Source organism: Nicotiana tabacum, chromosome 22 (genome assembly GCF_000715075.1).
Source record: "Nicotiana tabacum cultivar K326 chromosome 22, ASM71507v2, whole genome shotgun sequence".
NCBI lineage: Eukaryota > Viridiplantae > Streptophyta > Magnoliopsida > Solanales > Solanaceae > Nicotiana > Nicotiana tabacum.
In genome coordinates, this window is record NC_134101.1 from 86,960,987 (window position 1) to 86,973,479 (window position 12,493).

Below are 12,493 nucleotides of genomic sequence, written 5' to 3' on the forward strand. Positions count from 1 at the left end.
TATTAAATAGCTTTGGGAATTATCTTGAAAATGAAAATTTCATTTGTTTTGGTAATGTGTCGGCTTGCTTAGTACCACGATAGACTCCATCATGGCTGGGTTGATTTTTTTGGGTTGTGACACCGAGGTACGAGGATAAGGGAACGAGTTCAAGGACAGAGGCACTTATCGAAGATCGAGGCTTGTAGCGATCAAGACCAAAGAAGACAGATGTCGAGTGAAGCACAATAATAGAAAGGTGAGATATCCGTGACTGGCCGAAGATCGTGGCGTAAATCTCGAAACAGATCAAATCAAGGGCGGTTATTTATTAATCATGAGATTTACTTCCGTAATTAGAATTATACCGTAAATAGGATTCCTCTACTATATAAAGAGGGGCTTAATCATTTTGTAATCATCCTACATTCACGCATATCAAAGCAATACAATACTTTTCAGCTTTTATTCTTGTTCATTAGTTTTGCTTCTTAACTATTTTGGGCACTGATCAGTTCAAGGGCACTTAAGCTCGAGGGCTGAATCACGTTTCAAGACTGGTTTGCTTTATTTCATTGTTAATATTTATTGCTAATTCCTACATTTATCAATTAGTATTAGGTGAAATTATATATCCTTAAAATCACATTATAAATTTAATTATTATCCAATTTTTAGGATAAACAGCCTCATTGATCCTTTCTTCCAAGTTAGATGAACTTTCAAATGTTAAACTTGATTTTGAAAGCTTAATCCTAAATAGTTCCACGAATCTCACAAAGAATAACGTCTTCAAGAAATTCCACTAAAAAGAAAAGGAAAGAAAATGACGAAGCAAAGTCAATGTGCATTTGCAACTGTTGTGGTTTCGAACCCCTCAGCTTCAACTAGATTAAGCTGCTTAAACAATGGACCAGGACACACCTCTTGGCAAACATTGTCATTTCGTTTTCTATAACGACTTATTTAGAATATTATAAATTTAATAAAATATATATTAAATAAAATTTTCAGCGATATTGAATAACACCACTTGCACAAAGATGCATCCACCCCTGTTATAGGGGTCCGTTTGATTGATAGCATTAGCATAATTGAAATTCTACATAAAATAACACATTATTTGGTCGACGAATAAGTAAGATAATCGTGTATAATTAAAATAGCATTTAATTAGTGGTGTTAGGTATTAATTAATATGAAACAAAATATAAATTAAGAATGCATATATTAATAATACGATAACTATAACATTTAATAAAAAATAAAATTATAAGAAGTTCATGTATAACAGTTCTCTTCATTATTGATTATGGCGTAATAATTTTTTTATTATTAATTAGTGCATAAACAATTTTGATATTATGATTTCTAAACCTTATCATGCTCACTTGGTACCAGTTCGAAGTCCATGCTCACTTCATTTTATCCACCAGTACAATAATTTCTTAACATCGCTAGTTTAAAAGTAAATGTACTAAAATTATTTGATTAAAATACTTTTTTACCATGGACAAAATCTCTTCTTTCCCTTTTGACTTCCTCTCGGATGACTGAGACTTGAGAGAAAGCTGTTGCTTTCTTTTTGTATACGGTGAAAATCGACGGCTCAATTTCTCGATTTCACAAGCATCACGACATCTCGAAGGCTTCTAGTGATCGATTTCGAGAATCCTCGACAGTTCGACTTCGAGATAAGTATAAGTAATGACCGGCCCCGAGGCAATGTGAATTACCAGTCTCGGCGGATCGAGACAGAGTTCCCAAGGCACGTGCGTATGGCAGGTCAAGTCTAGCGGACTAGCCCAAAAGGCGAATCAAGACATTAAATGGTTGTACCAGCCCCATATCTTTGTAATTAATGCGTTTGTACTATGTTGGGATTTTCCCTCTTATATAAAAGGGGATCCTTGTCATTTTGTAAGTATCTGTTGCTCCATACAAAATATACAAGAACATTCTCTATGCTCTCTAACACATTTTCTTGATCTCATTACTTCATTTATTGCTCGTATTTATTGTGTTCTACTAAAAGTTCATCATCTATTGCTTATTATTGTCCATAAAGAGCCGTCATTGATTTATTTATAACTGTTAGTCTCCATCGACCACCTTCGATAGCTCCCAGTCAAGCTTCAGACTCGACACCGAGGCCCTCGAATAGGCAAGCTCGAGGCCCCGACTGACAGCGATTCGGTTTGATTAACATCTCGTTTTTAAGCTCTTATCTCGTTTCTAAGTCTTGCACATAGCACCAACTGCCTAACAACTAGCATAAAAATAGATCACGTATTTTTAGAACCGCTTAATCAAATTTAATTGTTATTACCATTTTCACGTTAAACTGTTTGGCACGCACCGTGGAGCTAAAAATAATAATGATTATTTTCTTGCTGGTTTAACTACATAACGCAATTTATCTTTCACACTTTTTCTTGCCCAAGATCTTTGATTTCAGGTCAAAATGTCTGACTCAGTAAATAATAATCTTAAGAACCACAGAGAAAATGGTGTGGATGTTCCAGGTGTTGGTGTACCACCGCGAAACCCTAAGAACGCGCCAGAACCGATCTCCGTGGATGCAGTCTCACGCGATGCTCAACACGTTGGTGTAAGCTCCCACACTAACAAGAGCGTGCACCATGGAGACCATCAAGAAGCCCAGGAAACCCCGGCTAGGGAAGAACGAGAGGTTAGCCTTCACGTTATTTTTGAAATATTGCAGGCACAACAACTAGCGATTGCTCAGTTGCAAAGTCACTAGAAAACCTGCCAGCACGGTAGCTCCAGGGGTGGCTCCCCCAGCCAAGCAGGTACCGGAGAGATCAAGCAACAACGGGTCGGTGGCCGACCCCGCCATCATAATAATGCTCGAGGACCTCTCAAAGAGGATCTAATCGGTTGAATAGAACATATAAGCCAACGACAAAAAGGTTGAGACCTACAACTCCAGGGTCGACCAAATTCCGGGCGGACCCCCAATCCTGAAAGGAGTGGATTCAAAGAAGTTCATACAAAGGCCGTTCCTAGAGGAAGAGACTCCAAAACCCATTCCAAAGAAGTTCAGAATGCCAGACCTTCCGAAGTACAATGGAACCTCAGACCCTAATGAGCACGTTACTTCTTACACTTGCGCAGTAAAGGGCAACGACCTAAAGGAGAACATTCTCGAAGTTCGTCTTACTAAAGAAGTTCGGGGAAACATTCTCGAAGGGGGCCATGATGTGGTATCACAACCTAGCTCCTAACTCCATAGACTCATTTGCCATGCTGGCAGATTCCTTCATAAAGGCACATGCCGGTGCCATCAAAGTAGCAACAAGGAAGTCTGACGTCTTCAAAATCAAGCAGAGGGAGAACGAGCTGCTGCGAGAGTTTGTATCTCGCTTTCAAATGGAATGAATGGAACTACCATAAATCTCCGACGACTGGGCAGTACAGACCTTCACTCAAGGTCTGAACGAGCGAAGCTCGGTGGCTTCGAAGTAGCCGAAACAGAACCTGGTTGAATATCCTGCCGTGACCTGGTCGGACGTTCACAACCATTATCAATCAACAATCAGGGTCAAGGATGACCAACTAGGAGCCCTTTCGGGCTCGGTATAACCAAGCAGACTTCTGGCGAAGGAGCCAAAGCCAAACAAAGAAAGGTACCAGCCATACACTGAAGATAGGAGAAACGCCCCGAGGCATAACATACCCTGCAATGATCGAAGAATGGATTGAGGCTAGAATCCTCGGTGAATCGTCAATAAAGCCGGGTTAGATAGGTACACAGGACTGATGGAAGCGCCTCGCTTGTCGGAATACAACTTCAACGTCGATGTATTATACATCGTGTTCACCATCAGTAAAATCAGAGACACCAGCTGGCCAAGGCCTGTACAATCGGATCCTTCACAAAGGAACCATAACTTAGTGTGTGAATTTCACAACACACACGGTCATAGGACCGAAGATTACAGACAACTCCGGGAAGAGGTAGCCCGACTATTCAACAAAGGTCACCTCCGGGAATTCCTCAGCAACCGAGCCAAAAATCAGTTTCGAGAAAGAGAGGCGACCAAAAAGAACAAAGCAAATGAGCCACAGCATGTCACCCATACGATCTTTTAAGGAGTCGGTGCCGTGCAGGAGCCCACAGTCAGGAGAACTAAAACATCCCTCACTAGGAAAAAGGAAACTCGAGACTCTATCTCAGCCCCATAAAGACGCTCTAGTAACTTCTTTTCTTGAAGATACATTTCAAATTGAACGTATGTTTGTGGGTCCAGGTAGCTCAGCCAATATTATCAGGTCGAGGGCAACAGAGCAGTTTGGACTGCTTGACCAAATTATGCCCGCCCCTCGAACCCTCAACGGATTCAACACGGTGAATATAAGGCATATTATCGGTTGTTTCTGAATGAACAAACAAAGGGCCGTACCGTGCCCTTCGAACAGATAACTGAAGGCCTACCGAGGTTCAAAGCGCCGTCGCCACTAAGGTACAACCATTTCCCTTTTCAAGTTACACCTCGTACTCACCTTTATGCAGGTGCCCGACCGAGATAGTCGAAGCGTTAACCCAGCTCGAAGACCCTAAGGTTTCAAAGTATCTGTTGCACTCTTTTCCTTAGACCGAGTTTTTATCCCGAAAAAGATTTTACCAGTAAGTTTTTTAACAAGGAAACACCCATATGCTACCTGAGGAAGACTCAACAAATACTCAAGGCTTATTTTGCAATCAACCTCGAATACTGGGGGCAATCCTCCCCCGAAGGTCACCAACTCAGAGAATACAAGATACGCCAAGAAGGGTCTCGATAGGAAAATAATGTACTGGGCCAAGCAGTCGAGCGAACCGTGCCCGTATAGAACAACCGAGCCCGCAGAAGCAAAGTCATGTATACTTGTACCAAGTAATAAAAGAATACTTCCCAAAAGCATTTTGCATTTCAAGAAAGCTCGATATTTTTGAAAAACGGCCCTAGAGCCAAAAATGTCCCGAATACTCGAGGACCAGCATCAACAACTTAAAATAATGCGACCCCCGGGTCGGAGCTCCTAACTCGTAAGTCGTCAATGAGGCAACATCAAGATCACAAGGTGGCTTCAGAGCCAAAAATGTCCCGAACACTTGGGGACTGACATCAAAACCTCAAGGCTAGACGACCTCCTAGTCGGAAACTCCAAAATCGCAAGCCCTTAAAGAGGCAATACCAAGTTCACAAGTAATGGCTCCCGAGCCTAGAAACCCTCGATAACTCGGGGACTGCCGTCAATCGCCATCTCCATCGACTTATCAAAACCCAAGGCCATAAGACCACATGCTGGCAGCCTCGGTCTCATACGAAATATAAGGCAATAGCAATATCTGTAAGACCTCATGCAAGGCATGAACCATACTTGTAACAAGTATCCAAAATTGTAAGACCTCAAAGGCATGTAAAACTTGTAAGACCTTACTAAAGGCTGTTGATACATAATTTTTCCCTGTATATTTTTAACATGCAAAATACTTTCAAATAACATATGTATGCATATATAAGCATGTCCAAATATTTTATTATTTTTTCTTAATTTTTAAAGTTTTTTTTAAATCATTTTATAATCCCCAAAATTATCATTTTGGTGACTCAGTTATTGGATTTTAATATTTATGCTAAAATATAGCTAATATAATTTTAAAATATTTTTACAAATTTATCTAGAATTTTTTAAAACTAAATTACATATAATTACAATATTAGCCTCTTTTGGATTTAATTACGTTTATATTTATAAAAATTAAGTCCAGTATTTTAATTTGATAATTATATACTATTAGTCATTTTAGTACCTTTAATTTATTTCCAGAAATTATTTTACTATTTTTATAAATCAAATAGGAAAAAGTGGCTATTTAAATGTTAGCTTCATTTCGATTATAGCCCCAATTCAGACCCCAATTGAATTCAATTTAAACCCAATTTTACCCCGACCCAATTCCCATTCAAACCAACCCATGACCCTTTTAAACAACCCGCCCGGATTTTCATTTAATCCTAGCCGTTGATCGCCTAGATCAACGACTCACATTAACCCTTTCCTAAATTAATTCCCAACTACCCCCAAACCCTAACCATTTCTTACCTGCAGCCACCTCTGAATCCCCTTCTATCTCAATCGTCTCTCAAACCCCTCTCAGACCCTAGCCGCCGCCCTCAACTACCACCCAAAAACCTCCCTAATCCATGGCTTCCAAGACCATTGGAGTTCTGTATCCACCTCTTTTGGCCTTTACGTGCCCAATTATTATTGTTCAAGGCCAGATCGTGAAAGAAATTGGTTCAGACCTGGGTCGATTTCAGTTTATGGTTGTTCTCCAGTCATCTCTGATCTTCCCCTGGCCAGCTATAGCTATTCGAGTCTGATTCTTGACTCTCCTGCTTAGATCGTTGGTCTTCAAAGCCTTTCTCACCATTTGGGGTTCTTCTGAAACCCTAACCTTTAAGGTTCTTCCGATTTCTTTTAGATCTATTTTAGATCTGTGTTTGCTGTACACTTTTAAACATTTTTCCTCGAAGTTTCTTCTAAGACTCTACCTTCAAAACCTTTATTCTTTCCGATTAGGTTTTCTGTTAAGTTGTTTGACACGTTTTGCTGTGTTTCCATATGCCATTCTTCTACTTGAGTTTTCTTGTTAAGGGCCTTAACTCCTTTCGAGGTTTCCGATTCTATTTTTGTTAGTATTTGTTTGATTTATTATTTTTCATCTCTAGACTTGATTGGTGGTAAAAGCCCTAAAATTTTGGGTTCATTCGAGTTCTGAGACAATTTGCTGTGTGATTTACTTATTCATCATCTTTGAATCCGATTGGTTTCAAAACCCTAATTTCTTTAGGGCCAATTCGAGCTTCTGAAGCTGTTTCACCTATTTGAAGTTGCTCGATTGGATTCGAAATCCTTTTTGTTTCAACATCTGTTTCTTTATGTGATTTGGTTTCTTGCAATCATTGAAACTAGACTATACTTTTCAGAAAGGGCCTTTTTTTACTTGACCCTTTTGTATGCTTCTGATACTCTCTCTTTTCTCTATTACTAAGCTAATGAAGTTGACCTATGTGACTACCATGTTTCGATAGTTCACTCTCTACTGACTTTGTGATTGTTATTGCATGCTGCTTCTCTTTGCCATAGTTTAGCCTCACATGCCTAATGTTTTGTGCACTCTATTTATATGCTAAAACAGGACTCATGGTTCTCTCTTTGATTGACTCTGAGCTCCTTGTTTCTGGGCTTGATTTGAAAACTTTCCTTAGACTTTCGATTCTCCTATTTTAACTTGCTTTATTTGCTTACTCATGGGAACCTATGTTACTCTCCTTAAATCATTGATTTCGAAATCTTTGATTCCCTAATTTACTATGTACTGATTTTCGATTATCTCCATATTCTGCAACTTTATTTTGTCTTCTTACCTTATTTGGATTAACCGAGTATTTCAAGGATTCTTCATTAGTTGTTCCCTTAATTGAACCTCTATGTACTTACCCCTAATTGTCTATTCTGCACATGATGCTCTACTTGATTTCTTTCCTTAAATGTTTTCTGCCTATTACCGTTTAAATTTAACTCCTTAATTAAAGGAAGTACTTATATTGATTTGATTTTAATTAGTACATAGTTCCATAATTACTGCTAAAATATGATTCTTGCCTTATTTTTACCTGTTTTCAAACTATAAGTACCTTGCTCTTCATTAGCACAAACACATGAACACTCTTAGTTCTGAACTCACTTACACTCAAAACATTCTCTCTTGCTTCACTACTTCTACTATGGCCTATTTAGCTGGCTGAAAGCCAAAGATATATTTCAAAAATCCTGCTACCTTTCTTTACTATGTTTTACTTCTTTGAACTGGTATGTCCTAATTAAGTTTTTAGTATCAACAACAACAACATGGCTACTTAATGTTCTTGCATTCTTGTCTGCCTACTGCTTGTATTTAATTCAGTACTTTATTTTAGCATGCTATAATTTCTTTCTTCCTATTCTGAATCTTTGTATTATGAACCCTAAACCCCTATCCCAATGTGTTTAATACTTATGGTTTGTTTGAGGCATGGCAGTATGGAACATTGCTATCCATAACTGGAACTTGATCCCCTTGTATCATAACCTCTATGTCTCTCTGATGTTGTGTGTTCTGGTAGGCTTATAGGCATGCCAGCATCTTCTATTGCTGTGCATGCCCAAAGTTGATCCTTGCCTATGTACATAGGATCTTTGCATTAAATTCCCAACCCCTGAACCCCTTTTGTGTGAAGTTATCAACTCTGTAACTATTTCCCAGCACCTCTTTCCTTCCTTAGTTCGTAAAGCTCTGTTTCTGCACTTCCACTCTCTCTTAGATTTAAGTTCTGCCTCCCTCTTGTGAGCCTTGCCTTGGGACCCATGAGCTCCCTCTGAACTCGGACACATGAGGGCTGGCACTTCCACACTGCACTTGTCCATATTCTGGTTATGAAACTTGGGTGTGAGTACTGCCCGGGGTCCTATTGAGGCCCTTAGGGAACTCTGACACACTCAAGTCTGAAGAAAGGCTTTGGATCAATGGTCTTTGAGTTGGTTTATCTCATAACTAAGAGAAGAAGTCAAGAATCAGGCTTCCTCTGGTTGTACTTTTCTTTGTAGTTTTCTGATGTAATTTATTATTCTGGTTTGTAATAAGTTGTAATAAACATTTGGGGCTGGCTAGTAAAAAGGGTTGGATATGCATGCAAGGGTAGAAAATATGCCTATAGGACGTTTTAAATTCTACATATTCAAACTTCATTTAGAAAACATGCCTATAGGGTGTTTTAAATTCTGCATATGCAAACTTCATTTAGAAAACATGCCTATAGGGTGTTTTAAATTCTGCATATGCAAACTTCATTTGGAAAACATGCCTATAGGGTACTTTTTAATTATGCATATTCAAAACTTCACCTAGAAACCATGCACATAAGGTGTTTTAAGTTATGCATATTCACTACATATAGAAATCATGCCTATAGGGGTTTATAAATAAATCTGATTCGTTTTATTCATCGTCAATGTTAGATTTCATGCTCCTAGGAACTAAAATCAGTAATAAGAGATACTATCGCATGCAGAACCTGTAACCGGTTTAATTTTTAATTTTGTACATTCTAAACCTCTTTTAATAACCTAATTTCCTCGCTTAACAAGGTTTAGCAAGCATGCATATAGGACCCCGCCTAAACATTTAGGCAAGCCTTAGAGTAATAACTGCAAATTGAATTTGCTTTGTCAATCGCTACAACCAGCAGGCAGGCCTGATTCAAACTTCTTATCTGAGTTATGTAATAAACTAATCTGCCTCAATAATTAATCTCCCTCATCTTCAGTATTTTAAATCAGACCTAAGCAATATGTGTAAGACATGCTATTTTATGTGTTTTGTTTGAGAAGGTATACTTGAGCCTATATGCTTATGTGTTTCCCCTTTAATATGCAGTATGTGTTTTTTGTATGTCATCTTAGAGTTTTTACCTTTGAAATTTCAAATAAGCCTAATATCCCTCCATTTTAGGATTAGTAGTCCTAAGTGCCTCCGGAACTAATAGGAATGGGACGGGTAATAGCATGCAATAAGTAATCGAGACCAATCCGTGCTTTAATACCTTAACGGGGTGGGAACGATAGATATGGATATGATAACCACGTGATAACGTCATGTGTAGCCCCTCATTGAGGAGTGATTACCGGACATTGTGTGGGGTGATCCATATTTTTAATAAACTTAGGACCCCCCTTTATTCTTTATTCTTTTTTTAAGCATTGTAACTCTTTATTTAAAAATCAGATCTTTGATCGTTCTTTCAAATTTGTTTACTTTCAAACCATTATGTATTGAAATCCCTTCTTATTTGAGCCTTATTTGCTTATATGTTAATTGCACCCGAATTCACAATAACTGTCTGGCCGGGAACCATACTAGTGGATTTTGAAGGGTGCCTAACACCTTCCTCTTAGAATAATTTCAAGCCCTTACCCTATCTCTGGTTATCCATATCAAAACCCATTGGTGTCCTAATGCACCTTAATCATTAGGTGGCGACTCTTCAAATGTAAACCCAGTTCCCAAATGGAACGAGTTGTCCCTCTAAAAGTCATAAACCCAATTTCGCAAGAAAAAGGGGGAGCGAAAAAGGCATAAACCCGATCTCAAAGTTTTGGCTATATATCGAACTTATAAGACCCTTAAAAAGGCATACCCTCGATATAGACGCCGAAACTACTTCAGTCGGGACTTAAAAGCTCTGGCCAAATAGAAATGACTCCGGTCATAAGGCTGTAAAAGCTAAACTAATGCGACTCGGAGACGCCCGACCATCGCTATAAATCACAGGCCTTCAATTACTGTGAACATACTTCAGAAAGAACCGGTTAAATAGGCTACCCTCGACATAGGTAAAAGAGTTTCGACCATGTCAGCTCCTAAAAACTGGCTTTGAGATACTCAGCCTCTGAGACAAACCTCCCGAAGTGCTCGATCATCGCCATATAACGACTCACAATCAAGGTATTTTATTAAACCGTCGAAGAGTCAGGCAAACATTATTTCAAAAAGTCCTTAACGAGGGAAAATTAAAGCCTATATCAGAGGTCAGATCGACCCAAGGCGTAAGAGCCATTGTTGCTAGCCCACATAAAAGTTCGCATCGACCTAAGGCGTAAGAGCCACTATCACCAGCCTACACAAATAAAAGGTCGTACCGACCCATTGTGTAAGAGCCTACGGGCCATCTCTAAATTCAAAAACTTGAGGGTCAAATGAGCTCGAGTCAAAACCCAATTCGGAGATTGAACCCAAAATAGTTAACTCAATATGCCTAAGGGCAAAAGCGTAAAAGCCATTATTGCCAGCCCACATAAAAGGTCGCATCGACCCAAGGCGTAAGAGCCACTATCATAAGACCCAAGGCTACCAGACAAGGTGGACGACTACCAGTGCCACCAGTTGTGGCCATCAAAGGCCGAGGATGCGGTCGTGGTCGTGGTAGGGGTAGAACAGCTAGAGCAGCACCTGCAAATCCACCAGCTACCCCAGTTCAGGATCAGGTCCTAGTTATAGACGCTCCTATAGCACCAGCTTAGGCACCAACTGTGCCCATCGTGATTCTGGCTCTTCAGGAGACCTTGGCTCAGATCTTATCAGTTTGCACTAGCCTAACTCAGGCGGTTTCAGCCACTACAGCCGCAACTACTTCGCAGGCCGGGGAAGGCAATCAAACTCTCGCCGCTCGCACACCTGAGCAGGTCGTGCAGGGACTTCAGACGTCGGGGGCGCATCCAGCCCAGTCGGTTACAGCTGCTCAGGACTATGTAGTTCCTGCCATGCTAGAGGACGAGCAGCGTAGGTTGGAGAGGTTTGGTAGACTTCAACCTTTGTCATTCAGTGGTGTAGATGGCGAGGATGCCCAGGGTTTTCTGGACAAGTGTCAGAGGATGCTTCGTACACCAGGTATTCTGGAGACCAGCGGGGTCGTTTTCACTACTTATCAGTTTTCAAGAGCTGCTTTTACCTGGTGGGAGGATTTTGAGAGGTGTAGGCCAATTGGTGCAGCACCTCTTACCTGGCAGCAATTCTCCTTTCTCTTTCGGGAGAAGTATATGCCGCAGTCTCGCAAAGAGGAACTGCATAGGCAGTTTGAGTAGTTGCGTCAGGGAGAGATGACCGTGTCGCAGTATGAGTTGAGGTTCTTCGAGTTAGCTCGTCATGGAATCTGGTTAGTTCCGACAGATAGAGCGAGGATTATGAGGTTTGTTGATGGTCTTACTTATCAACTCCGTATTCTCATGACCAGGGAGATGGTGACTGGTGCTACTTTCGAGGAGGATGTGGATATCTCCCGTGAGATTGAGTCTATTCATCGTCAGGAGCGAGAGGAGAGAGAGGTCATGGGTCTTCCATTCAAGCATGCTCAGCTAGTTCACCCAGGTTATCGTGGGGCATATTCGGGTCATGGGTATCACAGTTCTCAGCAAGGCCAGTCATCACTTAGTGCCCTTCCAGCTCAGAGTTCGTCCCGTGCTCCATCAGTCCAGGGCTCTTCTATGCCGAGTGCATCTGCTAGTCACTCCGGTGCAAGGGGTTACCTTCAGTCACCTTCTCCAGCACCTGGGAGTTGTTATGAGTGTGGCGAGATGGGTCACATGTGGAGGCAGTGTCCTCGTCGTTTAGCTAGTTCGTCTCAGCAAAGAGGCCAGTCATCAGCTTCAGCGCCAATTTCTTCACCACCACCCGCTCAGCCAGCTAGGGGTGGGGGTCAGTCAGCCAGGGATTGGCCCAGAGGAGGAGGTCGATCAGGGAGCAGTCAGGCCCATTTCTATGTACTTCCAAGCAGACCCGATATTATTGCTTCAGATGTTGTTATTACAGGTATTGTTTCAGTCTGCCACAAAGATGCCTCTATATTATTTGATCCCGGTTCCACCTTTTCTTATGTGTCATCATACTTTTCTCATTATTTGGGTA